The following is a 26487-nucleotide window of genomic DNA, read 5'->3' on the forward strand; positions in this document are numbered from 1 at the left end:
TTTTGAACCGTTTCAGGTGTAGTACTGGTAGTTTGCAAAACTACTCAATTATTGCACTCGGTTTCCTAGGAAATTATGGTAAAAAAACGTTACTCCACAACCCGCTTCCCTTCTCCTTCCTCTTCCACCTCCCGCGCACGTCCGCAGGAAGCGACCGGTCAACCCTTATATAAGAGTGCTAGCACAAAAAGATGCATGCATGGCCACTAAAATTTCCGTATTAAAGCTCCGCTCCGGCGGGAGTATGGTGTATGTTGTTACCTTCGGCCGGCCCATGGCTACCGGGCGACGGCGACCAGAGAAGAGGCGCCGGGAGGGGAATGAATGCATCTACTGTTTGGGTTCGCCTTCCGGCTTAAATAAATGCGCAGCATCACGTGTACCCGCGGGTGCACAAATTGTAACATACGTGTCTGCTTAAGTGGGCGTCACGTAACTGGTGTGTGTGTGAGAGAGATTCTCAGAGACAGAGTGCGTGTGTGCGACTCTACTCTTTGGACATGTACTCAACCTTTTGCATCGGGATATAACTATAATGGTATTTACTTTAGCTAGTGATTTACATGGCCATGTTAACGTGGTTGTGTCAAAAAAATGTCACTTCCTGCTCGTGATTTGCGTTATATAATTACAAGCAAGATTCTCGTGCATTGCACGGAACATCAATATGCATTTTTTTTAAAGAACACCTGTTGTGATTGACCCATGCAGGAGTAATCCCATGTGTAAAAACTAATGATATCTCGAGAATTTTATCGGAAAACTGGTATCTCGAGAATGTCATCGAAAAAATGAAAGATGGGAGATAAGGCGAGGAGGAGTGGAGCGTGGTGGTGACTGGTAGTCGGAATGGGCAGAGGCATGGGGATGGACAGCGCCGGCAGGCGGCATCGGCCACCATGCATGCTAGATTGTTCCAGAGACTTATTCCTTTTTTAATTGCTGAGTAATGAGGTTGCGGGAGATAATGATGTGGAGAGAGGTGCGGGTATCTTTTGTAAAATTATCATAGTTTGCTTTCTATCCTCAGATATAGATCATACGGTCTGTATTACAAGATGGCAGGCACACCATCACCACCAACTCATTTTTTTATAAGGGTACAGATGATAAGTTTGCTGACTACTAAAGTAAAGTGGAATTTGTCCATGTTATGCAAGTAAATAAAGCTGATTGTTCATCATACGGGTAAGGTTGGATGAAGGGTGGTAGGAACAAATGCTCCGCCTAGAGCATGTGTGTGTGAGATGGAGTCTTAGTGTGTGTGTGGGGTGTGTGTGTGTGTGAGAGAGAGAGAGATGGAGTCTTAGTTTGAGTGTGTGTGAGAGAGAGGGAGAGAGATGGAGTCTTAGTGTGGGGGGGCAGGCGTGCATGCTTGCGTGTGTGTGTGTTTGTGTGTGTGTGTGAGTGAGAGAGAGATTGAGTCTTAGTGTGTGTGTGTGTTGGGGGGTGCGTGTGTGTGTGTGTCGCGGGGTCCTCTGTGGCGGATGTAATTTAAGTGTCCATGGCTTTCATCATAGAGAGGTGATGTGTATGGCAGAGGCCACCAACGATGAGGTGCGAGAGAGAAAATGCCCGTAGAGAGGGAAGAGAAGGTGTGTGCGCATGAGAGGAGTCGACTTCGAGAGAACGTGTTTGTTCGAGAGACACCGAGGAAGACTACTATATATCAATGGTACATGTAGGCGGGAATTAAACTAATGGATGGTATTATTGGTTTCAGGGATATAGGGGAAGAGTGAGAGGCGGGGGGTAGCTAGAAGGAGATTGTTAAGTGTGAGTGTGTGTTTTACCCATCCAGACGGAAGTTATGTGCACAAAAGAGGAGAACGATTCGATGTGGCGTTAGGATTGAGGGTAATTAACTATGTATGGAGACATAGAGACCTTGAACGTGCATGTGTGAGAGGTATACATGTATACATGGGATGTGTGTGTGTGCGCACGCGCATGATCGAGATAAAAGAAAGAAGACATAAGTCATAAGATCAATGACATGGGAGAGACGGATCGGTATGACAATATGCATGCATGTGAGAATGCATGGAAGAAGTCCCGACAATTGAGCATGTGTTTTTGTCTTTAAGAGATAGTGGCATGGGCTGGAGCATGCATCTATGGCGAGCAGAGGGAGTGAGGTGCAACAATTGTGCAAAAGAGACCAACCTATAAATGCATATGTATGGAGAGACATATATAGTGTGGGTGATAGGACGCAAGACTCCGTGCGAGAAAGATATGTTGAAGGAGAAACTACAAATAGATATAGAGATGGAGATGCTAGCTAGAGGGACATCCGCTAGTTTGGGTGTTGGAGATGACCGTCGTATGGTTCAAAGGGTGAAGTTATATATGTGTGTGAGAGGGCACTTGACTGCATGTAGAGAGAAACATATGTAGTGTGCATGATAGGAATCAAGAATGAGGACGAGAAAGAAGGTTGATGGAGAAACAGATAAATAGAAAGATAAAGATGCTAGCTAGTGTGCGTTAGAGATAGGAGTATAGTGGATCAGAAGGCTGGGTTATGTGTGTGGGTGTGAGAGAGATAGAGAGAGGGTGCGTGTGAGTCACATACAAACAAATATCAGAGAGAAAAGAGATCCAGAGAGACGGAGTTTTGTGTCTGCGAGAGAGAAAGATATTTCACAATGAGAGTGATAGCTAGAGAGACATATGAGGGAACGCAAGATATCTCTAGGGAGAGAGGGTGTGTGTGAGCGACATACAAGAGAACAATGGAGAAATATGAGACCCTGGGAGACAGAGTTTGTGTTTGTGTGTGAGAAAGAGATATTGAAGAGGAAGAGTCGTAGGTTCTCATATCTAAGGAGCGAAAGACATCTCTGTATGAGGGGTGTGCGAGTGGCACACATGGGAATACTAGAGAGAAATGAGACCCCGGGAGACAAAGTTTTGTGTTTGTGTGAGAGAAAGAGATTCCACATGGAGAATCATAGTTAGAGACACATAGCAGGGAGCGAGATATACTTAGAGAGAGATAGAGTGATGAAGGTCGAGGGAGAGAGTATCATCAGTTTGTTACGAAGATAAAAGATCATTGTCGACATACAGGTAGCACGAGAGATACCTGAGAGACGATGAACGCGTATAGGTCCAGAGAGATAGTCCTATATAAACATGTGTGATAGCTATATGAGACGAATATCTGGATTAAAGGGGATTCAAATATTTAAACTAGAGATCACGACATCGATAATATCATAACGCAAATTGGTGTATCAAACATGCATGTTCATTTGAATTTGGGCACACGTGTAATGTTATATAGTTTATCAATATTGGTGATCCATAGATTCTTCAATTACAAACAATGCATGGTTTACATGCAATTAATGTCTAAACAGGATTACACTATATGTTGCGTGTGTGAAACACATTATATATGTTTGAGAACTAAAAAAACCCTGCATGAAACACACATTAATTGGAGACGGTTAGCGAGGAATGCATATATTGGATTTCAACATAAAGTGGTTTCAAATATTTGAAAATCCAAATTGATGGATACAACCTTATGAATCTAAGATCATGCCATTTGTAAACCATATTTATGTATAAGTGGTGTTGTGCTTTTGAAAGTATATATAAAAAAATGATGTATATAGAATGTAATTCCAATTGAAAATGGATCCCGCCCGAAAAAAATAGAATACAAACGGGATTCGAATTGAGTTGGCACGGTAAACGTGCACTCTGCAAAATTTGAACGAAGCGGGGAAAGTCGCAGTAACCGCTCGAAACCAAAATCTGCAAGATGGAAATCACTACTGCCTATCCCTGCCACGCAAAGCCTATATGCTGGATTTCTATAGGTTTCGATAGGGGTAGGTTTGTAATTTCACCCAAACATGACGTAACCGCCTCTCACCCGGATTCATACACGGTGAGCGCCAAAACATAGTGTGTCCTCGGCCGAAATCGACTCCCTCCCCGATTCATATTCTTACACGGTGGGCACCAAAAACAAACTCTCGTCGGCAAATATTCGGTGTATGCGAGATTACCGTCCTATCCCCAACCGACTAGTGTTGCTGTGATGTAGTAGAAATTTGAAACGGGGGCTAAGTTTGTAAATTTCCTCGCATTTGAGACAAGCGCGCCCTGAATACATGGTTCCCCCCTTCCTCTCTACCTCCCTTTTCCCCATTCGTACTCCGTGGGCGCCAAAACACCCTCTCCACCCCACCCTCCTCCGTCCGCCGCCGTCCGCCATCCCATCCACCGTCGTCCTCCTCCACCATGCCGGAGCTGATCCCCAACGCCGCCGTCCATTGCGAGAGACCGACCTCTCTCATCCATGGCTTCGGACCGGGATCCTTGCATCCCGTCCTCTCGCTTCATCCCCGCCGGGCATCCACCTTGCCGGCGCCGCTCCTACGATCGTCTCATCCACCGCGCCCCGCCGCCACCGTCTACCCTCCTAGATTTGCTTCCATGCCGCCGACAACCATCGCTACCGCAGCACCGTCAAATTCTCAGCAGATGCGTACATGGCGCCGCACCAGAGGCGGTACTCTTTCGTATCTGCTCAACTTATTTATCGCAGCAAGAAAATAGATCACCACTGCTTTACTCTGATTTCTTGTCTTGGTTGCGAAGTTGCCTTTGTTCAGTTTGCACCTTCAGATCCGCCATGGCACGCTCAACACCATACTCGCAATGCTCATGGTTTTCCCCTTTTATATTCCACACTAGTTAAATCACAGTATACTAAATTTCAAAATTGGGTCAGTCGATTTTTCAGAGCTCGCCGGAGTTCTCCGGTGCGATCGAAGGGGCTCGGGTGGGGATGGTAGTTTTGGGGGGCGGTGGTGGGGCCTCGTCGAACGAAGAAAACTCGACACGGGTGGGGGCGGGGGTGGGGGTGGGGGTGGCGGAGGAACACAGGCGGTGGGGCCGGTGGTTCGACCGGCGGCCCGTGCGGTGTTCTGTATGGGAAGCACAGTATGTTCCTTGTCAGGAAGGGGAGTAGGGACATCTGCAGTCTAACAGCTGATAGAGCTGGCCTATACATGATCGGTAGGCTTTCAATTACTAGCGGCAATACAACACCATAATTTCCAGCCAGGTCCACTTTCCCGATTTATATATCCTAGTTATGGTGTACCCCTGCTATGTACACTATGATATGCCTAGTTGTTGTGTGCTCTTGTTATCATGGTTTGGCAATAAACTCTCTATACAGTATATTATGAACCTATCATCTGCCAGCTATCCTTACTTCTGGAGCCTATTTTTTGTGTACTTGTTCCAGATTATATAAATGCACGCACCATATTACAGCACACATGAGCTCTCTCATCAGAATCCAGTGATAGCACACAAGTGTTTACTGGGGCGCCCCTATATTAGAATATCATCTGCATTACAAAGATAATCTCACAACTATTTATGTTTTCATGGTTCTCAGATATCATACGCAATTACAGTGAATATCAGAATCCGCGCATCAGAAGAATATTGTGGAACACTGCAATGACTTACAAAATTGGCACCAAGGCATTGAGTGCCATTTTGGAAGCAATGAAACTCGTACGCTCCCCACCTGTTGATTCTTGTTCAGAATATCATCCTAATGACTATTCTAACCTCGAGGAGTCAAAGGCAGATGGCCTGTCCTGTTCACTCATCAAGGTGCATGTTCTAATTTGGCAAGGTTTTATTGATTGTGCATATCTTGCATATGTTGTCTTGCATTTCTTCTACTTTGTTGCACCGCCATCTGCTTAGTTTACTCATCATATATGTCGAGATGCCATGCCCATCCATTATCAATACATATGCCATCTGCCATTGTACCATGTTTTTCCACTCAAATGCTTACATTAGTGTAGAATATATCCAATGTCAATGTTTTTATCAATTGTTCACTCCAAATTATCTGATCTGTATGAATGGTTACATTAGTGTAGAATATATCCAATGCCAATGTTTTTTAGCTCTGCATTGTTCTTGTAAGTACATGCTGTCCTTTATCAGTGTACTTATAATGACAGGTAGGTGTTCATGTACCATCACTCTGCAGCTTATTTTCCTTTGCCATCCATTTTCTACACATCAGATCTATATTTACTCTTACCATAAGGTTGGTACTGAAGAAGTTTAGTTGTGCATTGCTCTTGGCTGTACCTTTTGCCTATATCGCTGCACTTATATTTATAGCTACTTGGTTATGTAGCATCACTCTTCATCTTATCTTAAATATTCTCCATTTTTTCGTATATTATCACATCTATATTTACTCTTAACAAAATGTAGAATAAAGGCAATGCTTTTGAAGAAGATTTTGTGGTAAACTTCTTGAATTGCCCCCCCCATCAGCATGGACAAGGCCTTTATAGAGCCTGTCTTCACCAATAATGTAAGTTTGTCCATCTCAAGCCTTCAAACTTTGCTGTATATATTTGGTTAGGCATGACTGCAACAACTGTTTATTTTTGGTGTTTGCATCAAATTGCTTGTTTAAAGTTTATTATATGTAGTTCATAAACAAAAGTTCGTCCTTTCTCAATTTAAGTTTTCAGTTGTACAACCAAGTTCCTTCTTCATACCATGTAAATTAAACTATATAGAGCAAGTGATCTTCTTTTGCACTGCATGTATGCTTCTGTTCTTCATCTGTAATCCAGTGGTGTGGTGAACCTAACCACTACAGCACAATGTCATATTCTGCAATGTCTTAACTATGAACAATGTCATATCATTCTACTATTATTTAAACCGTCTCTTTATTTGCCAATCTGAAATGGTATAAATTGACAGCACACTAACCATTGATACTTATGAGTTCTTGATCTGTAATCCAGTGGTGTCGTGAAGCTGCCAACTCCTTCATAATGTCATTTCCTGCCATGTCTTGACCTGAACAATATCATATTGTGTTAATGCAAATTTAAACTGTGTCACTTTATTCGTCAGTAAGAAATGTGATGAATTGTCAGCACTGATACTTTTATGTGCAAAACCTGTCATCTGTCTGCTTGTTTATCTTTCAGAGTGAGGAAGATATAAGTGTTGAACAAGCGCAGTCTCATCATCTTGCTCAGCTGCTTGCGCTGGAGCTCCCCAGCAGGGCTAACCTTTCTTGAACTCTATTTAAGTGATGTCGGTTTTGTTTATTATTTTGTCGGCGTGTTTATTTGCACTGGTGGCGATCTTTGATGCCCAGTGTATGTAATCTGGTGTCTGCTTGTGCTTTATTATCATAGTGACGAACTTTGATGCCCAGTGGATGTAATATGCCGTAATTTCTTTATTGTATAGTATAGGTTTTTTCTTATTCACGATGCTGCAGTTATTTTACTGTATATATATCCTGTCTTCGCAGTAAACCGGCCAAACCGTAAAATTACGGTACATAATCGGGCCGTCATGCAATCACGATGTAGGTTGGGCCTGAAACGTGCCGATCAGCTCACGGGCCGGCAGCAGCCCGAATTGAACCCCGGCCCATGATTGTGCGAATCAAATCACGGGCTTTTAACAGGCCGAAAAATTGTCTCGGTCCTTGTTCGGCCCAATCAGATATCGACTGCGAGCAGGCCGGATGCAAACCGGGCCGTAGTTAGGCCCAACTATATGACGGGCTTTTAACAGGCTGAAATTAATATAGGGCCGAAATGTTAAACGGGCCCTTAACAGTCCAAAACTAATATCAGGCCGAATTACTAAGTGGGCCTTTAGCAAGTGGGCCCAAAAGCATAGTGTCCAGTTGACGGGCCGAATCTGATACGGGCCATAATTGAGCCCAAAGCCTCTTAAAGGGCCGGACCTGATCTGGGCCGTAATTTGGCCCAGAACGTGGTAGGCCTTTAACGGGCCGGATCTCATATGGGCCACTATTAGGCCCGGAGCGTGGCAGGCCATTAATGGACCGGATCAAATATGGGCCGGCATTTGGCCCAAAACATGGCAGGCAGTTAATGGGCCGGCCTACTAGGGTCCACAAAATCTTGTGGGCCTACAGCTGGGCCAGCCCGTTAATGTCGGCGAAATCTCGTGGGCCTTTAGCTGTGCCGGCCCATTATGACTCGCAAGAATCTTGTGGGCTTTACCTGGGCCGGCCCATTATGGCACAAAAAAAATCTTGTGGGCCTTTACCTGGGCCGGCCCATTATGGCCCGCAAAATCTTATGGGCCTTTAGCTGGGCCAGTCCGTTATGGTCCGTAAAATCTCGTGGGCCTTTAGCTGGGCCGGCCCATTATGGTCCGCAAAATCTTGTGGGCCTTCAGTTGGGCCGGCCCATTTAAACTTGATGGGCCAGTCCACGTGTCAACATATCATAGGCGCGTCTCGCCCATTGGATGAGTTGACACGTGTCTCCTCCAGCCAATGATGATTTTACACGTGGAAAATCCCCATTGGTCGGGGCTATTAACGGGTTATCGGATCCAAAACCCGACCCGATAGCTTAACGGCGTTCCGTTACGGTGGATGCCATGTGTCGGTCACCCTTGATAAAAGCACTTCTGTGACGCGCGATTTATTGTCATGGAAGTGGACACTTCCATGATGATAATTTTGGTAATGTCATGGAACACTTCTACGACAGCACAGGTATGACTATCTTGATTCTGTCATAAATTTGTCATGTATGTACATGCATGACAAAAAAACGACCTACTGTGACAAACACGTATCATCACAGAAGTGTATTTTTTGTAGTGAAGTATTGCAACACTTGAAGCATCTCATCTCATGGTGGCCTAGTGGTGCACAAATCACCAAGCAAGTAAGTTGATCACTAGCCGGATATGCTTTAGTTTTGTTGATCACTAGCCGGACATGTATTGTTTTGTTACTCACTAGACGGATATGCATTGTTTCACTTTGTAGCCTACTCATGCTTGTGTGGTGTACAAGAAGTTGGAGAAGAATGTTGGGAAACGTTGCATGGAAAACAAAAAATTTCTATGCACACGCAAGATTTATCCATGGAGATGCATAGCAACGAGAGGAAGAGTGTGTCTACATACCCTCGTAGACCGTAATTAAGAGGAAGCGTTTCACAATGCGGTTGATGTAGTCGAACTTTCTTCGCGCTCCACCGATCGAGTACCGAACATACGGCACCTCCGAGTTCTGCACACGTTCAGCTCGGTGACGTCCCTCGCCTTCTTGATCCAGCAAGACGTTAAGGTAGTAGATGAGTTCCATCAGCACAACGGCGTGGTGATAGTGATGGTGAAGTGATCCTCGCAGGGCTTCACCTAAGCACCGCAAAAATATGACCGGGGTGTAAACTGTGAAGGGGGCGCCGCACATGGCTAGGCAATTGTCTGGTCTCTGGTAGGCGCCCCCTCCTCATATATATAGGTGGGAGGGAGGGAGGAGGCGCCCAAGTAGGAGGAATCCTACTTGGAGTCCCTCCCAACCCGCGCGCGCCCCCTGCCATATATAACCGAGGGGGGAGGAAAGAGGGGGGGGAGGGAAGGAAATAGGAATCCTAATCCACACTTTCCTTGCCCTCCCCTATTTCCTTCTCCTCTTCATAGGGCTGGCCTATGTAGGGGCACACCAGGGCTAGTGTGTTCCCTTACTTGGCCCATAAGGTCCATATCTTTGTCGGGGGTGCCCGAAACTCCTTTCCGGTGACCCGATAAGTACCTGGTACCCTCCGGAACACTTCCGGTGTCCGAATACCATCGTCCTATATATCAATATTTACCTCTCAACCATTTCGAGACTCCTCGTCATATCGGTGATCTCATCTGGGACTCCAAACAACATTCGGTCACCAAATCACATAACTCATATAATACTATATCGTCAACGAACGTTAAGCGTGTGGACCCTACGGGTTCGAGAACTATGTAGACATGACCGAGACACCTCTCCGGTCAATAACCAATAGCGGAACCTGGATGCTCATATTGGCTCCTACATATTCTACGAAGATCTTTATCGGTCAAACCGTTATGACAACATACATAATTCCCTTTGTCCATCGATATGTTACTTGCCCGAGATTCGATCGTCGGTATCTTCATACCGAGTTCAATCTCGTTACCGGCAAGTCTCTTTACTCGTTCTGTAATACATCACCTCGTGACTAACTCCTTAGTCGTTTGCTTGCAAGGTTATGATGTGTATTACCGAGAGAGCCCGGAGATACCTCTCCGATGTTCGGAGTGACAAATCCTAATCTCGATCTATGCCAACTCAACAAACACCTTCGGAGATACCCGTAGAGCATATTTATGATCACGCAGTTACGTTGTGATGTTTGATAGCACACGAGTCATTCCTCCGGTATCCGGGAATTGCATAATCTCATAGTCAAAGGAATATGTATTTGACATGAAGAAACCAATAGCAATAAAAATGAACGATCATTGTGCTAAGATAACGGATGGGTCTTGTCCATCACATCATTCTCCTAATGATGTGATCCCATTATCAAATGACAACTCATGTCCATGGTTAGGAAACCTTAACCATCTTTGATCAACGAGCTAGTCTAGTAGAGGCTCACTAGGGACACCATGTTTTTTTATGTATTCACACATGTATTTAGGTTTCCGATCAAAACAATTCTAGCATGAATAATAAACCTTTATCATGAATAAGGAAATATAAAATAACAACTTTATTATTGCCTCTAGGGCATATTTCCTTCGAAGAAGTCCTTCACTGTCATGCATTGTTGGTTGAAGTTGAATGGGCAACCAAAGTGGAACCTTTTCATTGCCAAGACCGTCGCCCAAGCCAACGAGGAAGAAACCAGTGACCCTACCGACCCAACCCAAGAACCGCTGAAGAAGGTTAGAAAAAATTTATGGGGCAAGAAGTGGGAGGAGGAGAGGGCGAAGCGAGAAGGTGCGGCAACCAAGCTGAGGGAGAGGTTCGAGGACATCTTGGCGAAGAAGGATGAGGCATGTGTGAGGCTCTCGGACATCAAGGAGGAGAGGAAGGAGGAGTAGTTCAAACAGTCGAGGCGACGGAGAAGAAGATCAAGCTTGAAGAGAGGAGGACCATGATCGAAGAGAGGAAGGCTGTGCTCGAGGAAAAGAGGCTGAAGATCGCCGCCAATGTGGAGGGCCAAGATGTTGACCTTGAATGTCGACTCTTTGGATGCCGACGGTAGAATGATCGTGCAATCCACCCGCTACCAGATGTTGCAGCGGCAAAAAGATGAGTTGGCGGCGGCGGAGGCGGACGCGGACGCGAAAGCTGCCCACGTGGCAGCGACGACACCTCTTTGATCGAGGAGCGGCTTGTTGGTCCCACAGGGCAGAAATGCATGGACTGTCCGATTGATGTTCTTTTGGATTCGAACATATAAAAACTAAGCATACTTGCCCTCATTTTGATTGTGATCGGGGATGTGATCCGGTGCGGATGTGATCCGGCACATTGTGTGGATCAACGTACATTTGAATTTGAATTTACTGGCGGACATATACAGGATACGGTTGGATGGCGGCATCCCGCATCCGTGTCCGTGGACTGGTCCCCCTGTCCGAGACAGACGTGGGAGGAAATTTGTGGGTTGCCGTTGGAGATGCCTTAAGCATGGCAAACTCCACCTCAGTTTATTTTAATATTTTGCTACAAAATTGTTGTGCTCCCAAACCAAATTTACCATGCTCATGCCAACATAAATTGTCATGAAAAACTTTTGATTTGCCATGTCTAAAAGCTTGACATCAAATTTTTAGCATTTTTGCTAATTAAGCCTTCAGACAACTATTGTTTTTTCCCCTGGTGCAACCATACAACATGTTGTAAATTCAATCCATACTTTTTCCATGGAAAATTCTGCGCACCAGAGGGGCCAACCCTTGTGTGAAATAGAGGAATTTCGTAACTATACCAATGTTCGTAGAGCTTCCATAATAGCTTCAACAATTTATCTACCCGCAAAAAAAAAAGCTTCAACAATTTATTTGTTTATTTTACAAAAGGTGGATAATCCCCCGATAGTCCGATGAAGTAAGTGCATATTTTGTTTTTGTGAAAAGTAAGTGTATATTTTTGAATACAGGCCTTGCATTATTTCGACGGTCTTCGTGGAGCCTCTTGCGCTTTCAACCTAACGTAATTGCCACGGGGTGATTATTGTCTTGGGAGAGGCCCGTAACAAAAAGTTCGTAAGTTGGCCCTAAGTATAGCAATTTTGTAAGGACCGCAATAGCCGACGAATGTTCCCCCGGGAGGGCTTGGCATTTGCGAATGTTTCAGATGGCAATTTAATTGTATGGGTTGATAATTTCTTTATAAACACATGACATTTTCTAGAAAGAAGATAACTTTTGCGGCAAAAACCGGCAGGATTTGCCGTCTCTTACCTAGTAAACTACCACAAAAAAACGTTCACTTCCCATCCCTCTTTGAGCTAACTTAGCCAGATAGCATCACTATTTTGTACTCCCTCCGTTTCAAAATAGATGACTCAACTTTGTACAAACTTTAGGGCATCTCCAGCCGTTGGTCTCCCAGGGGGCGTCTAAAAGCGCCGCCTGGAGGTGAGCCGGCGTAAAAAATGGCCCTGGGGCGAGTCGGTCCCCAGCCGTCGGCCCCCAGCGCCGCCCCCAGGCGCGTATTAAAATAAAAAAAAGAAGGACCGTTCGGCGAAGTTATGATAAAAACTAGTTAAATTTCGGCCAAACATGGCAATTTTCGGTGAAAGTCGCGCATTTTCATTACATTAACCTAATCTAAAAAAGAAAGGGGCTGAAGTAGTCGCCGCCATCGTCGTCGTCGGCCTTCTCCTCCTTGACGCGGGCGCCCCTGCTGGACCCCTGCCCGGCGTCGCCATGGCGGACTGGCGGCGGCGCGACGTCGTCGTCGTCGCTGTCGCATAAGACGACGACCCTGTCTTCATCGCAGCCGCGTCGGCGCTCCTCGAAGCGGCGCAGGGCGGCGCGCTGGCGCTCCTTCTCCTTCTCCCGGCGCGCCTTCTCCATCGCAATGGAGTCCTGGCGCGCCCATTCTAGGGCCGCGTCGTCGTCGTCGAACTCCGCCTTCACCGGCGTCAGCCCCGGCTCCGTCTTCACCGGTGCCAGCCCCGGCTCCATCTTTGGCTTGACGAAGCGCGGAGGAGCCGACGAGGAGGAGGCGCGCCGACCGCCCTCGTTGATGACGATGCCGACGCTGCGAGTGCGCCGACCGATTGGCGTCTCCGCCGCGGGCTCGGCCTTGACGGCGAGAAGCGCCGGAGAACCGGAGGAGTGGGAAGATGAGCGAGAGGAGGAAGACGAGGAGGAGGCGAACCTCCTTGGTGCCCATGCGCGTCGGTGTTGCGACGGGGTGGCCCCCGTCGCAGGATAGGTCAACGGCGGGTTGTTGCCGCCGTCGAGGTACGCCAACACGCCATCCAGCGTGCGGCCGGGGACGCCCTACCACAGGTGGCGCCCCTCGCTGTTCTTCGCGCCGCCGACCACCGGCGCGTCGTTGGTGGAGGCCAGGCGCTGCTGCTGGCGGCGCTGGAAGTACGCCGCCCAAGCCGCGTAATTGCCGGCGGCGTACTGGGGGAGGGAGCGCTTGTCGTCGGTCAGGGAGGCGCGCGCGACCTCGACCTCCTCGGCGAAGTACCTGGGCTTCGCCACGGCGTCGGGTAACGGGGGAACAGGCACTCCCCCGTCGCTGAGCCGCCACCCCGTCGGCCCGGCGTGCATGTCCGCGGCGCCGGGATGTTCGCTGGAACAGGAGCCAGGACTCCTGTTCGCGAAGCGAACGGCGGCCGAAGCCGTTCGCCGCCGCCTCGTCTCCGGGGAAGCGCTCTGCCATGGCGACGGGCTCGGCGGTGATAGAGAGGGAGAGAGAGGGGCTGCCGGTGGCGCTCGGGAGAGGAAGACGGAGACGGAGAGAGAGGGGCTGGGCGGCGGCGATGGGCGAGTCTGGTGTGGGCACAGGCGAGAGACCGCCGGCTTTTATAGCCGCTCCGCGCCCGTATGTACGCGTGCGAGGGAGGGGAGGCGTCGGCGCGCCGTCCCGTGACGCGTCGCCCGTGAGGAATCAACGGCAAAGCTGACCGGCGGCAGCCCTGTCATTGATTCCCCGCGGGAACCGAGGCAGTTGGGGGAAGACGAGCCGCCGTGTCCCTGACGCGGCTGGCCCGCGGCTTTTTCGTGCCAAAACAGTTCGCCCCGGCGCCCCCGGGCGCCCCCAGCGCGCCGGGTTCGGCCTGAGTCCGCCGGCGCTGTTTTCGGCCCAGGCCGGCGAAAATCGGGCTCCTGGGGACGCGACTGGGCCGTTTTTGCGGTGCCGGCGCAAAAAAAACGTCTGAAAAGACCTTTCTGGGGCGCGCCTGGAGATGCCCTTAGTATAAAGTTGAGTCATCTATTTTAAAAGCGGAGGGAGTAATTGTCATGGGTTAGCCGGCGCCGTCATTGCTACTCAATCAATGCACTGCCACTACTATACTAAGTCCTACCGGGCAAGCAATGTGACGTTGCCACCAAGCCAAGAAAACTAAAGAAGGATAGTGGCCGGCCTCTAGTATATAGTCTGAAAACGACGGACGGCCGGTTTCCAATCCATGCAGCGAGGTCGGCTGACTTCTTCGTCCGAAACCTTCCGGTAGTACTACCACTACGTGGTCTTTTCAGGTTTCTATGGACTAGACGTCTCTAGCCTCTAGGTGACATTTATAATTGTCGTCTCGTGTGCGTTCTTTGACCTGATCTCGAGCTGCACGCTTCAGCGCGCGGCACCGGCCTGCAGTACGTAGAATAGAACGCACTTGCGCAGTCCGTGGACAAATTAAGGTGGAGAAGGCGACCATGCATGTTCAAGTCGCAGAAAGTAAGCCATTGTAATTTTGTCAAAAGGGAGCCGGTCGCCGCGACTAGGCCGTACCTCTAAAGTTACCTATACCTCGAGGTGGGTCTTCGTCAGCTCTAAGATATGTAGCATTGAGGAACACATTTGTGTGAGTATGCATGCACATTTTTGATTGGGTCATCCACGGTGACACACCAATGAACATCCTGCATGTGGCCTCTTCAATTCGCAGGAATTTCACAAAGACATGAGCAAGGAAAATACAAGAACTAGGTATGATTGCATGTACTCCCTTCGTTCCTAAATATAAGTTTTTGGAGAGATTTCACTATGGACCACATACAGAGCAAAATGAATGAATCTATACTTTAAAATGCATCTATATACATCCATTTGTGGTCCATAATGAAATCTCCGCAAAGACTTATATTTAGGAACGGAGGGAGTACAAAACAGTTGATTGTGTAAGCACGCGAATATGCAAAATTGGATTTTCAATTTGTATGAATAGGAAAACACAAGAATCATAAAAGGCATGGTCAAAGTAAACTCAAACCATATGCAAACTAAGTTGAAATTAATATTATTCAATGATATACGGTCTTTGTCTCGTTCTTTGTGTGGAGGAAGTAAAAAAGATGTTTGAGCATTGAGGGCTCCTTTGATTCAATTGACTCTTAGGATTCCTGGAGGATTCGGATCCTTTGGATTTTTTTTTCTACATAACATGTTTGATTCGTAGGATTAGAAAATTCCAAAGACTGTTTTGCACTCTATTTTGCAGGAAAATTTGCATCCACTCAAATCTCGTTTTACAATATATATTTTTCGTGGCATGTGGCACTCGCAAAATCCCAAATCTTGTGGCTTGACAATCCTATTGAATTCAAGTGTGCATGCCATTTTCATTTCTGTGTTTTTTTCTATTGCCTTGTTTTGAAATTCCTGCAAATCAAAGAGCTCCTAGTGGATTGCAAAATTCCTCTGTTATGAGAATTTTATGTGATCAATTTCTTTGAATCAAAGGGATTGAATAGTCTCGTCATAGGAAAAAAAATCCACTCCTACGATTTTTCTCTACTTTTCCTATGATGAACCAAAGAGGCCCTAAATCCTGGAACACCATGAAAGCGCTTGTGCATCTGCTGGGAACATGCTTAATTTGCAAGTGTCAACCGAGAGGAAAGCAAAGTGGCACCTTGCGAGGCGACCAAAGAACACCTAGTACGTACGTAGCAGAGAAGTCTTTAGGACCGAGCATGTTTGGCCACCTCGATCGAACGAACCGTGAAGGCACGTTGATTATACACTATAATACTATCGATTAATCGATTAGTCAAAACGAAAAATAAGTAACCACTTCCAACCTACCCTCGCTTTCCACCCACAATGTCAACAGTCATCTGCCGTACTTGACCGGCGACTTTTCGCCTTGCACTCACACTCGCGCCCATCGCATGCCACTTCCTTCAATTCCTCTCATGCCGGCCGGCCAGGCCAGCCAGTATCTCGTCTCGACTCTCTTCTCCCCCACGCTCTATAAAACCTAGCGCCCCCTCCCAATCCATTGCCACGCCGTACCAAGCACACATAGAGAGTTAGAGACACAGCAGGCATCACACAGCTAGCTTCCTCTGCGACTAATCAAGCTACGTAAGCGCGAGCAGCATGACGGCGATGACTATGGCCGGCGCGTCGTCTCCCACCAAGAAAAGCGGCCTCCGGGGGCCGCGGCCGCAGCCGCTGAAGATGGCGTCGGCGCCGCCGTCCTCCAGGCCGTTGACCAAGAAGGCCCACGGTGGCGGTGCGCCGGTGATCGTCTACGAGCACACGCCCAAGGTCGTGCACGCGCGGCCGCACGAGTTCATGACCGTCGTGCAGCGGCTGACCGGCAAGCCGGCGCCGGCTCCGGCGCTGTTCCCTGGCTACGATGTTCCCGTGGCGCCTATGGACGAGGGAGCTGGAGTAGGAGACCCGCTGCTGCTCACCCTCGGGCACGGGCAGCATCCGCCCATGGCGGCCGGGCAGCTCATGTCCCCCGGCGGCTTCATCTTCTCCCCCAACACCATGCAGTCCATTCAGGAGCTCTGCTCAACCCCTTGCGCTAATTGATCAGCAAGCATATGCAGTTGATCTGCAGAGGTTGCTTACTACGGCAGGTACCAGCCTAGAAGATTACACATGCATACTCCTAGTACTGTATATGTAAATAGGACAAATCAGTTAGCCAGGCAGAGTTCGCGCTGTTCGTGTGAAATTTTCCACGAGGTCGATCCATCGATCGAGGGACTGAAATTTCGCACGCACAGCACAGCAGCTTCTTGATACAGTTTTTATACAATTCTTATACAGTTACGCACAACATCTGTACAATTTTTTTCGTGTGTAAGATACACCGTTCGATTTTCGCTTGAGTATTCTAGGGATAAGAAACATATCCGGAGTTCCAAAACAGAATACGGTGTCGCTTTCGTTGTTCCATTTGACCTTTTCCATGCATGTGCTCACGGTTTGACATCAGAACGGCGACAATGAACGGCCGGCCCGCGCAAGTTTTCCGCCATTCGTTGTGACCATTTGTACGCATGCGTCCATGTCAATTAGGTAGACGACGATCTACTCCTTCTCCAATACATTTATGAATGCTTGACTTTTTAGAGGATTTTACATTCTAGGGCCCGGTTGCATCTTTCAGCGGCAGCAGCAGCCGATTTGTACTCCCTTCGTAAAGAAATATAAAAGCATTTAGATCACTAAAGTAGTGATCTAAACGCTTTTATATTAGCCTAAAATCTAAAAAGCGGCCAGCCACAATTTTGATAAACCGAGCGGCCGGTTCCTGGTCACTCGCTTTTGTGCGTACGTAGTCCAAGTGTCACTTGGTTTGAATCGTATAGAATTGTTTTGAATTGTTGCGTTCTCACATAGTGGACCAAGGAATATAATTAGAAGGAAAGATAGCATGTGATGTCCATTCTCTCTCTTCACATGTGACTGATTTAGCTACCTTTTACAACAATTCAAAAGGTCATAACCTTTTAATCGCGCGTCGGAATTCAGATCCGTTTTCACCGTTGGAACCTTCGCAGCGAGATCTTCGAAATTAGATCCCGCATGGGGTATGTTTCGATGAATTTTTATGCCAACTTTTGATGCTATATGGTGCAACTTTAGTATTGCGTTGTGCAATTTTTGTACTACAGGTGTAACTTTTTTTAAAACAAAATTTTGGAGCTGCATAATTCAACTTCCTATGTGGTTGCAACCTAGCAACCATGACAACCTGATTTGCAACTAGTCTATTGATCTGGTCAACTACCTAGTAGTAGATATGCAATCACGACAACTTTTGATGTTTAGTTGCACACACATTGATATTTAGTTGTCAGGACACTAGTTGCTTGTTGGCTTGTAATTTAGTCTAGTTGCACACATGTTGATGTTTAGTTGGCAGAACATTAGTTGCACACACATTGATATTTAGTTGTCAGAACACTAGTTGCTTGTTGGCTTGTAATTTAGTCTAATTACACACATATTGATGTTTAGTTGGCAGGACACTAGTTGCACACGCATATACTCAGTTGTCGCGGCAATATAGTCTAGTTGCACACACATTGGTGTTTAGTTGGCAGGACTATTTGACACATATATGCTCAGTTGGCCCGGCAATCTAGTCTAGTTGCGCACACATTGATATTTAGTTGGCAGGACACTAGTTGCACACATATGCTCAGTTGGTGCGGTAATGTAGTCTAGTTGCACACACATTAATATTTTGTTGGCAGGACTATTGGCACACACATATGCTCAGTTGACGCGGCAATCTAGTCTAGTTGCACACACATTGATGTTTAGTTGACAGAAAGACTAGTTCGTCGAAACATCCTCATGCGGGATCTATTTTTGAAGAACACATCGCGAGGGTTTCAATGGTGAAAACGGATCTAAATTTCGACATGTGGTTTAGAAGATATGTCTTTTATAATTTTGAAAACCAAAAAATAATGCACAAGGGACAGACATGAGGAACATTAATACAGTGACATGCAGTTATTCATCACGTAAAAAGATACTACATATGATAGAAATTAGACGTGTTGCCTTTTTCTGGACCAGGCGACAGGCACTTACCCTTTTTAGCTGGCCGCTCGCGAGCGCTAACGAGCCGCCGGCCGCCAGCTAGACGCGCCCTTGTATACTACGCGGTTTGAATTAATTCTGCTGGTTCGAACGGGATGTTGGATGCCTTGCTTGGCCCTGAAATTCAGTTACAGACAGAAGCTGCTATATAGTATTTTGCACGTACTGCTGAGTATATATTTATCTATACACAAATCTAAGGGCACGCATTCAGGTGTGAGAGGCAACAGCACTGCAGTCCAGAAGGGGAAACGACTTTTTTCAAACAGTCCCATATTCTTCTTTTTCTTTTCAAGAATAGAAAGGCAATGCTCCTGGCATCTGAATTTTTGAATGCATATGACCATATTTTCATTAAAATGAAGCCAATCATCTAGGCCGAACTAATCTGCCATCTCCTCGAGACGATGAGGTTAGGGTTTGTTGTTATGTGTGGCAAAGTTTGGTGTTAGGTGCTTCAGATTTATGCGAGGGTTTCAACGGCTATGCAACCGTTCAACAGTGATGACTGATGCTTCAGGGCGCTGGTCCTTAAAGCACATGCTAGAAAAAAGTCTTGATGACCCACAAGTATACGTGATTAATCGTAGTCCTTTAGATAAGTAAGAATGTCGAACCCAACAAAGAGCAGAAAGAATTGACAAACGGTTTTCAGCAACGTATTCTCTACTAGTACTGTAAACAGAGGCAGAGGCCGAAAAAATTCTAAGGTGTGGCGACACGCTGCACTGTTGCCTGCCGGACGTGACCCGTGAAGGAGGCGGAGCTGGGCAACTGGCTACCGTCGCGCTGCTCACGCCGTCGCTCCCTACTGCCGCCTGCTAGGCCCCGACCGCAGCCCTTCATGCTTGCTCGATGCCTCGACGCCTAGCCCGCGGCCGCCGTCGGCCGTCTCGTGGTCCGCCTCCTCCGTGCCTTCCTAGCCGCCGTCGCGCTAGGAAACAAAGAGAAAAACGTGGAGATTTCGCTGGGGTTGTTGCGTGTGCTGGAGTGCGTCTCGGGTCGGTGGGTGCCTTCGTGCGCTCTGGGGCGATCAGCTCAGTAGTTTAAGGCCTCATGGGCCTGCGTCTGGGTGGCCCATTCCAGCAATTATCAGCGATACAACGAGTCAACGAGGCAACCAACGGAATTATCAGTTGAAGAGTATTCGTTACAAAGATCATTCCAACTCCTCAGATTGCGACAAGTGACGCACATGCAGTGCGCCATTTGTCGCAACCTCGGAGTTTTCCCTTTTTTCGTAGATTCGTTTATTCAAAATGTTTTATCTTTGAAACCGTACGTTCAAATTTTAAACCGTTTTCACCGTTACATTCCTTGCGTCAAGATCTTCAAAATTAGATCACATGTTGATAGGTTTTAACAAATTTCTTTTTCAAGAAAAAAAATGGACAAAAAACCGAACTAAGAGCACGGGTCTTTTCCTTTCCGAAAGAGGCACGCCCGTGCCTCTCACGAAATCACAACCGTGCCTCTCGCGGAAGCAAAACCGTAACTCTCGCGGAAGGAAAATAAAAGAGAAAACGTGTTTTTTTTCGTTTCCAAGGAGGCACGGCCATGACTCTCGCAAAAGCACATCCGTGCCTCTCGCGGAAGCAAAACCGTGACTCTCACGAAAGAAAAAAAAACAGAAAACGTGTTTTTTCCGTTTTCAAGAGGCACGGCTGTGACTCTCGCGAAAGCACACCCATGCCTCTCGTGAAAGCAAAACCATGACTCTCGCGAAAGGAAAAGAAAATAGAAAATGTGTTTTTTTCGTTCCGAGAGGCACGACCGTGGCTCTTGCGAAAGCACAACCGTGCCTCTCGGAAACGAAAAAAAAAACGTGTTTTCTGTTTTTTTTTCGTTTCCGAGAGGCACGGCCGTGACTCTCGCGAAAGCAAAACCGTGCTTCTCGCGAAAGCAAAATCGTACCTCTCACGAAAGCAAAATCGCGACTCTCGTGAAAGAAAAAAAGAGAAAATGTGTTTTTTCATGCAAAAAAATCTAAATTTTTTTGTTGAAAAGCTAAGAAGAATGGTGGAAAACCAAAACGTCAAAAAAACCCTGAAAAAACCCATTTAAATAGCCGAAAACGCGTGTGGAAAAATAAAAAAAATCCGAAGGGAACGCCCAGAGCGCGACACGTGGCAAATGGCTGAGAGCGCGCCAAGTGGCGCTGATCGTTGCGAGGCTCCCGAAGGAGCGCGCGTTAACTAGTGGCTCCCAACAACCAACGAGCGTACCCGATTGCACGTTATCCGTAGGTATATTACTATTATTTTTGCACCGCATCAAGGTATGGCGGCTGCCACCCCTCGCCCACCGGGGTCCTCCGCCAGTGACTGTAAATACTAATTACAGATAGTTTGATAGTACGATAATTCGTGGCAACTGGCAAGTAACAAAAGTAACAAAGGTGTAAAAAGGTGGCCCAATCCTTTTGTAGCAAAGGACAAGATAAAAGTACTTCTTATAATGAGCAAAACATTCTCAAGGACACATGGGAATATTGTCTAGTTAATTTTCATGATGTTTTAGTTGATTCATGTTCCCTATTATGATAATTTAATATGTTGGTGGACCGATGCTAGGGTGTTGTTCTTAATTGAACAAAAACCCTCTTATGATTACCTCCTCTCGCAAGCATCCGCAACTACGGAAGAAGAATTATGATACATCTAATCATAGCATGAAACATATGGATCTAAATCAGCCCCTTACGGAATAATGCATAAAACTAGGGTTTAAACTTCCGTCACTCTGGCAACCCATCATCTACTTATTACTCCCCAATGCCTTTACCCTAGGCCCAAGCATGATGAAGTGTCATGTAGTCGACGTTCACACAACACCACTAGAGGAAGAACAACATATACACATCATCAAAATATTAAACAAATACCAACTTCACATGATTAGTTATAACAAGACTTCTCACATGCCCTGAAGAACAAACTGTCAGTGTCAAAACCGATGGATCTCGGGTAGGGGGTCCCAAGCTGTGGATCTTGGATCGATGGTAACAGGAAGAAGGGAGTCGATGTTTACCCAAGTTTGGGCCCTCTTGATGGGGGCAAAACCCTGCGTCCTGCTCTTGTTAATATTGATGATGATGTATCGAGTACAGAGTTGATCTACCTCGAGATCGCAAGTTGTGGTTTAACCCTAGGGGTACGATGATTGTCATCCTGGTCTATCGACTAACCTGTCCTCGGCTTATATAATGTACCGGAGGCTTAGGATAACAAGAGTCCTAGTCGGCTATGTTGGTGGAGAGGAGTCCTTGTCTTGATGACCAAGTCTTGTGGAATCTTCCTCGTATATGTCATGAGATGTCTGAAGTGGCCCATTAGTGAACCGCCGTGGGGGTCCTCGGCCCGACCCACTTATTGGGAGACGACGTGGTGAGTACCCCCTAGTTCAGGACACTGTCAGTAGCCCCATGAACTGGTCTTCAAGTTAGGAATGCTCCTCGATTCTTTCAAACGGTTCTTCATCTTCGGTCGTCGGTTGAAAACTGGTTCAACAAATCTTCCCATCTTCTATCTTGAGGATTGCCGAGCTAAATCCTGGAGTGTTCACACGTCGGGCATCCAAGGAGCCTTTAAGTCTTCGGCCTTTTATCAATGCCTTGTTTTTTTATGCCACACCTCGGGTTTGAAGTGTTTCCCATGCGGCGGTGTCCCTTTGTGTCCGAGCTCCAATGTCGGACTGCATTTGAGGTGTATTTTTGCAGCCGAGCTCATGTCGATCTGCATCTGAGATATCTATTTGCAGGCGAGCTCCCACACCGACCTGCATCCGAGATGTCTATTTTATGCCGAGCTCCAACGTCGATCTGCATCCGGAATGTCTATTTGCAGCCGAGCTCCAATGCCGATCTGCATCCGAGGTGTCATAAATTACCTCATTCTTGAAAAAAAATGAAGGAATTCAGCCGAGCTTAATGTCGGAAATGCCCTCTATAGAGCCAGCCACTTGCATCTGAGCTTTATGCCGCACTGCTTCCGAGGTGGTGCACCACCTCGGTCTTGGGCTGCTTTTTTGTGGATATATTTTTCTCGATTGGTGCAATTTATTCTCTGCCGAGGTATATAGCCAGTAGCCCTCAAGGTGTGTGTCCGCCTAAAATCCGAGATGCACCTGAAGGAAAATATGAAACCGCTGATCCCAGTAACCCCTGAGACTTAGGTCGATTCACGAAATCGGCCTAAGGATCAACTACTAGCTCGGCGGCATACACAAGAATGGAAATGCGGTGTGCATACTCCTCGAGACTCAGGTTGGGTGCGGCCGACCAACCCAAGAATCGTAATCTCCTCGGAAACTATTTTGCATTTTGAATCTTCTGCATTGAATAGGCAATGCAGTAGCCCCCGAGCCACTGGTCGGGTGGCAAAACCATATCAAGGGATTGATGTAACCCGTTAATGGCTTTTAAGTGAGAAGCGTGAAGCCCAGTAGCCCCCGAGCCTTAATTTGGGAAAGGGTGGCTGACCTAAGGATCGATATCCAGAGTAAATTGACTTTAACTACAATTCATGTATATAGGGCCTAATGCGTTTTTCAAGATTGTCTTTGACTATTCATAAGATTAATATTATATGATATGTATAATATGAAAATTATATCATCGGAATCTCCTTCCACATATGAATTTGACGATATGTTTTGTGTAACTGGCATGCCATATATTGTTGATCTAACATTTGGTCAAAGTTAGCCTTGAAAAACCGAATAGGCCCTATATATATGGATAGAGGGAGTATTCATGTTCAAGATCATATGAGCACAATATATGATTAAGGATCTAAACATATGATCTTCCACCAAATAAACCAACTAGCATCAATTACAAGGTGTAATCAACACTACTAGAAACTCACATGTACCAATCTGAGGTTTTGAGACAAAGATTGAATACAAGAGATGAACTGCAGTTTTAGATGAGATGGTGCTGGTGAAGATGTTGATGGAGACGAGTCCTCCCACGATAAGAGGAACATTCCTGATGTCGATGGCTTCGATTTCTCCCTCCCGGAGGGAAGTATCCATATAGAAGAAGGAGGGCCACGGAGGCCTGCTGGTGGGCTCACAAGCTCACATGCTGCGCTCCAGGGGGTGCCACCTAAGCTTGTGGCTCACTAGTGGGCCCCCTCCTGGTATTTATTCTTTCAGTATTTTTATTAATTCTAAAATAAATCTTCATAAATTTTCAGGTCATTCGGAGCTCCAAAGAATAGCTATCTCTGTTGTAGCTCTTTTCAGGTCCAAAATTCCAGTTGCCGGCAATTTCCTTCTTCATATAAATCTTGCATAATAAGAGAGAAAGGGCATTAGAATTGCATTGTGAAGTGAAATATTGACTCAAAAAATTATAAATAACAATAGAAAATCATGATGCAAAATGGACGTATTAGAAGTGTATGCTTCGCTCTGGTTGCTCTCTGAGAGTTGGTGGAATGGGTGGGGGTATATATAGGCAGCACCAAAAATCCAATCATTACACACCTTTATGCACTACTCTATGGGGCCGGGTGAAACCACTCGGTGAGACCGATCGGTATAAAATATTTGAACTTTAGGCTTTTCAGCGAGACCGGGTGAAACCATTCAGTGGGACCAAGACGTGATGACCTAAGCACTTTACACACTTCGGAACTTGAAACTGATATGAAATTTCTCATTGAATTTGAGTAGGCAGCAGAAGGTTGGCAAGTGCTCTTTGGTCGGGCCGAAGGGGCAACTCGGTGAGATAGAATAGCTAGGGTTTAGGTAGTGACTATGCCATGAGTAACTCGGTGAGTTCGGATGTGAGTGATTCGATGGGACCGATTTTGACTTAGACTTTTGAACATACTTGAATGTGAGAGTTTGACTAAGGTTTTGGGAGCTTGATCTCTAAGCACTTGAGCAGTTAGTCCATGATCACAACCTCATCCCCTTTTGATAGTATTGGCATACCTATGGACTCAATCTAATACTGGATCACTTGAATATAAAATGGAGTCTTGAGGCTTGGCCAACACATGTCATTAGCATCTTGAGGGCTTCCATTTCACATCCCAAAGTTGTGCCTAAGTTGAACTTATCCTGAAATATACTCAAGGAAAATATTAGACCAACAATATGTATGTTGACATGAATTACCAAAACCACCAAGGGAGTGGATGTGCTTTTAATCCCCCTTTTTTTGGTAATTTACGACAACATACATCAAAGCTTGAAAGAATAGAAGTAAACAGGAAGTAAAATTTAAAGCTTTGAGGGACATGAGACATGTGGGATCTCCCCTTAGAATTTTGCATATTTTGAGTCTTTGCTTTTGGAATGCAAATATACAATTGATTAGGTATAGAGACTCTTCCATGTCACATGAATCTTGGTGGGGTGCGTCAGAGCAAAGGGACATGTCCTACCTGAAAACAAATATATACAACAAGAAGGAATCAGGGCAATAAAGTGAAAGATGCACACATTAAACTTAAATACCAAGCAGAAATTCATAACGAGATAAACTTGTGAAAATAAGGCTAGAAAACACAACGATCTCACTTCATGAACGTAGATGGTTCTGCAATTTTAAAACCAAGATAGGGAAAACATGCATCAGAATGAGTATCACTTGTGAAAAGTGAGTACCACTTGTAAGGAATTTTTTTCTGTTCCCAAAGAATTTCAGCTGAAGAATATTCAATAAGATTTTTCTCCCCCTATATGATTTCTTCTCCCCCTGTATCATGAGACTTTTATTGGGATAGAGTAAGAGCTAAGGGAAAAATCTTGATAACATCAAATAACATATCCAATAGTATTTTCACCCCACTAGAAAACACATACATTTGACTCTACCCTCTTAGAGTATGCTTTGATGTACATATCTCTCTCTTGCAATAGATGGATTCTCTCCCGTTTTGACATAAGTGATACGTCTCCAACGTATCTATAATTTATGAAGTATTCATGCCATGTTTACAACAATTTTATATGATTTGATTAGAACTAACCCGGACTAACGTTGTTTTCAGCAGAACTACCGTGGTGTCATTTTTTGTGTAGAAATAAAAGTTCTCAGAATGGGCTGAAAATTTACGGTGATTTTTATGGACGAAAAGAGACCCCTGAAGCACCGGAGTTGGGCCATAAAGTGACCGAGGAGGCCACAGGCCTAGCCCCCCCCCGACTCGTGGGCCCCTCGGGCACCCCCTTGATGTAAGACCGACGCCAGAAATTCTTATAAATACCAAAAAAACCCGAAAAGAACCCTAGATCGAAAGTTCTGCCGCCACAAGCCTCTGTAGCCACGAAAAACTAATCGGGAGCCCGTTGTGGCACCCTGTCGGAGGGGGAAATCATCACCGAAGGCCATCTTCATCATCACCGAAGGCCATGTTCATCATCCCCGCGGCCACCATGATGAGGAGGGAGTAGTTCACCCTCGGGACTGAGGGTATGTACCAGTAGCTATGTGTTTGATCTCTCTCTCTCTCTCTCTCGTGTTCTTGATTTGGCACGATCTTGATGTATCGCGAGCTTTGTTACTATAGTTGGATCATATGGTGTTTCTCCATCTCTATCTTCTTGTGATGAATTGAGTTTTACCTTTGAGG

The sequence above is a fragment of the Triticum dicoccoides genome, chromosome 5A (genome assembly GCF_002162155.2).
Source record: "Triticum dicoccoides isolate Atlit2015 ecotype Zavitan chromosome 5A, WEW_v2.0, whole genome shotgun sequence".
NCBI classification, from domain to species: domain Eukaryota; kingdom Viridiplantae; phylum Streptophyta; class Magnoliopsida; order Poales; family Poaceae; genus Triticum; species Triticum dicoccoides.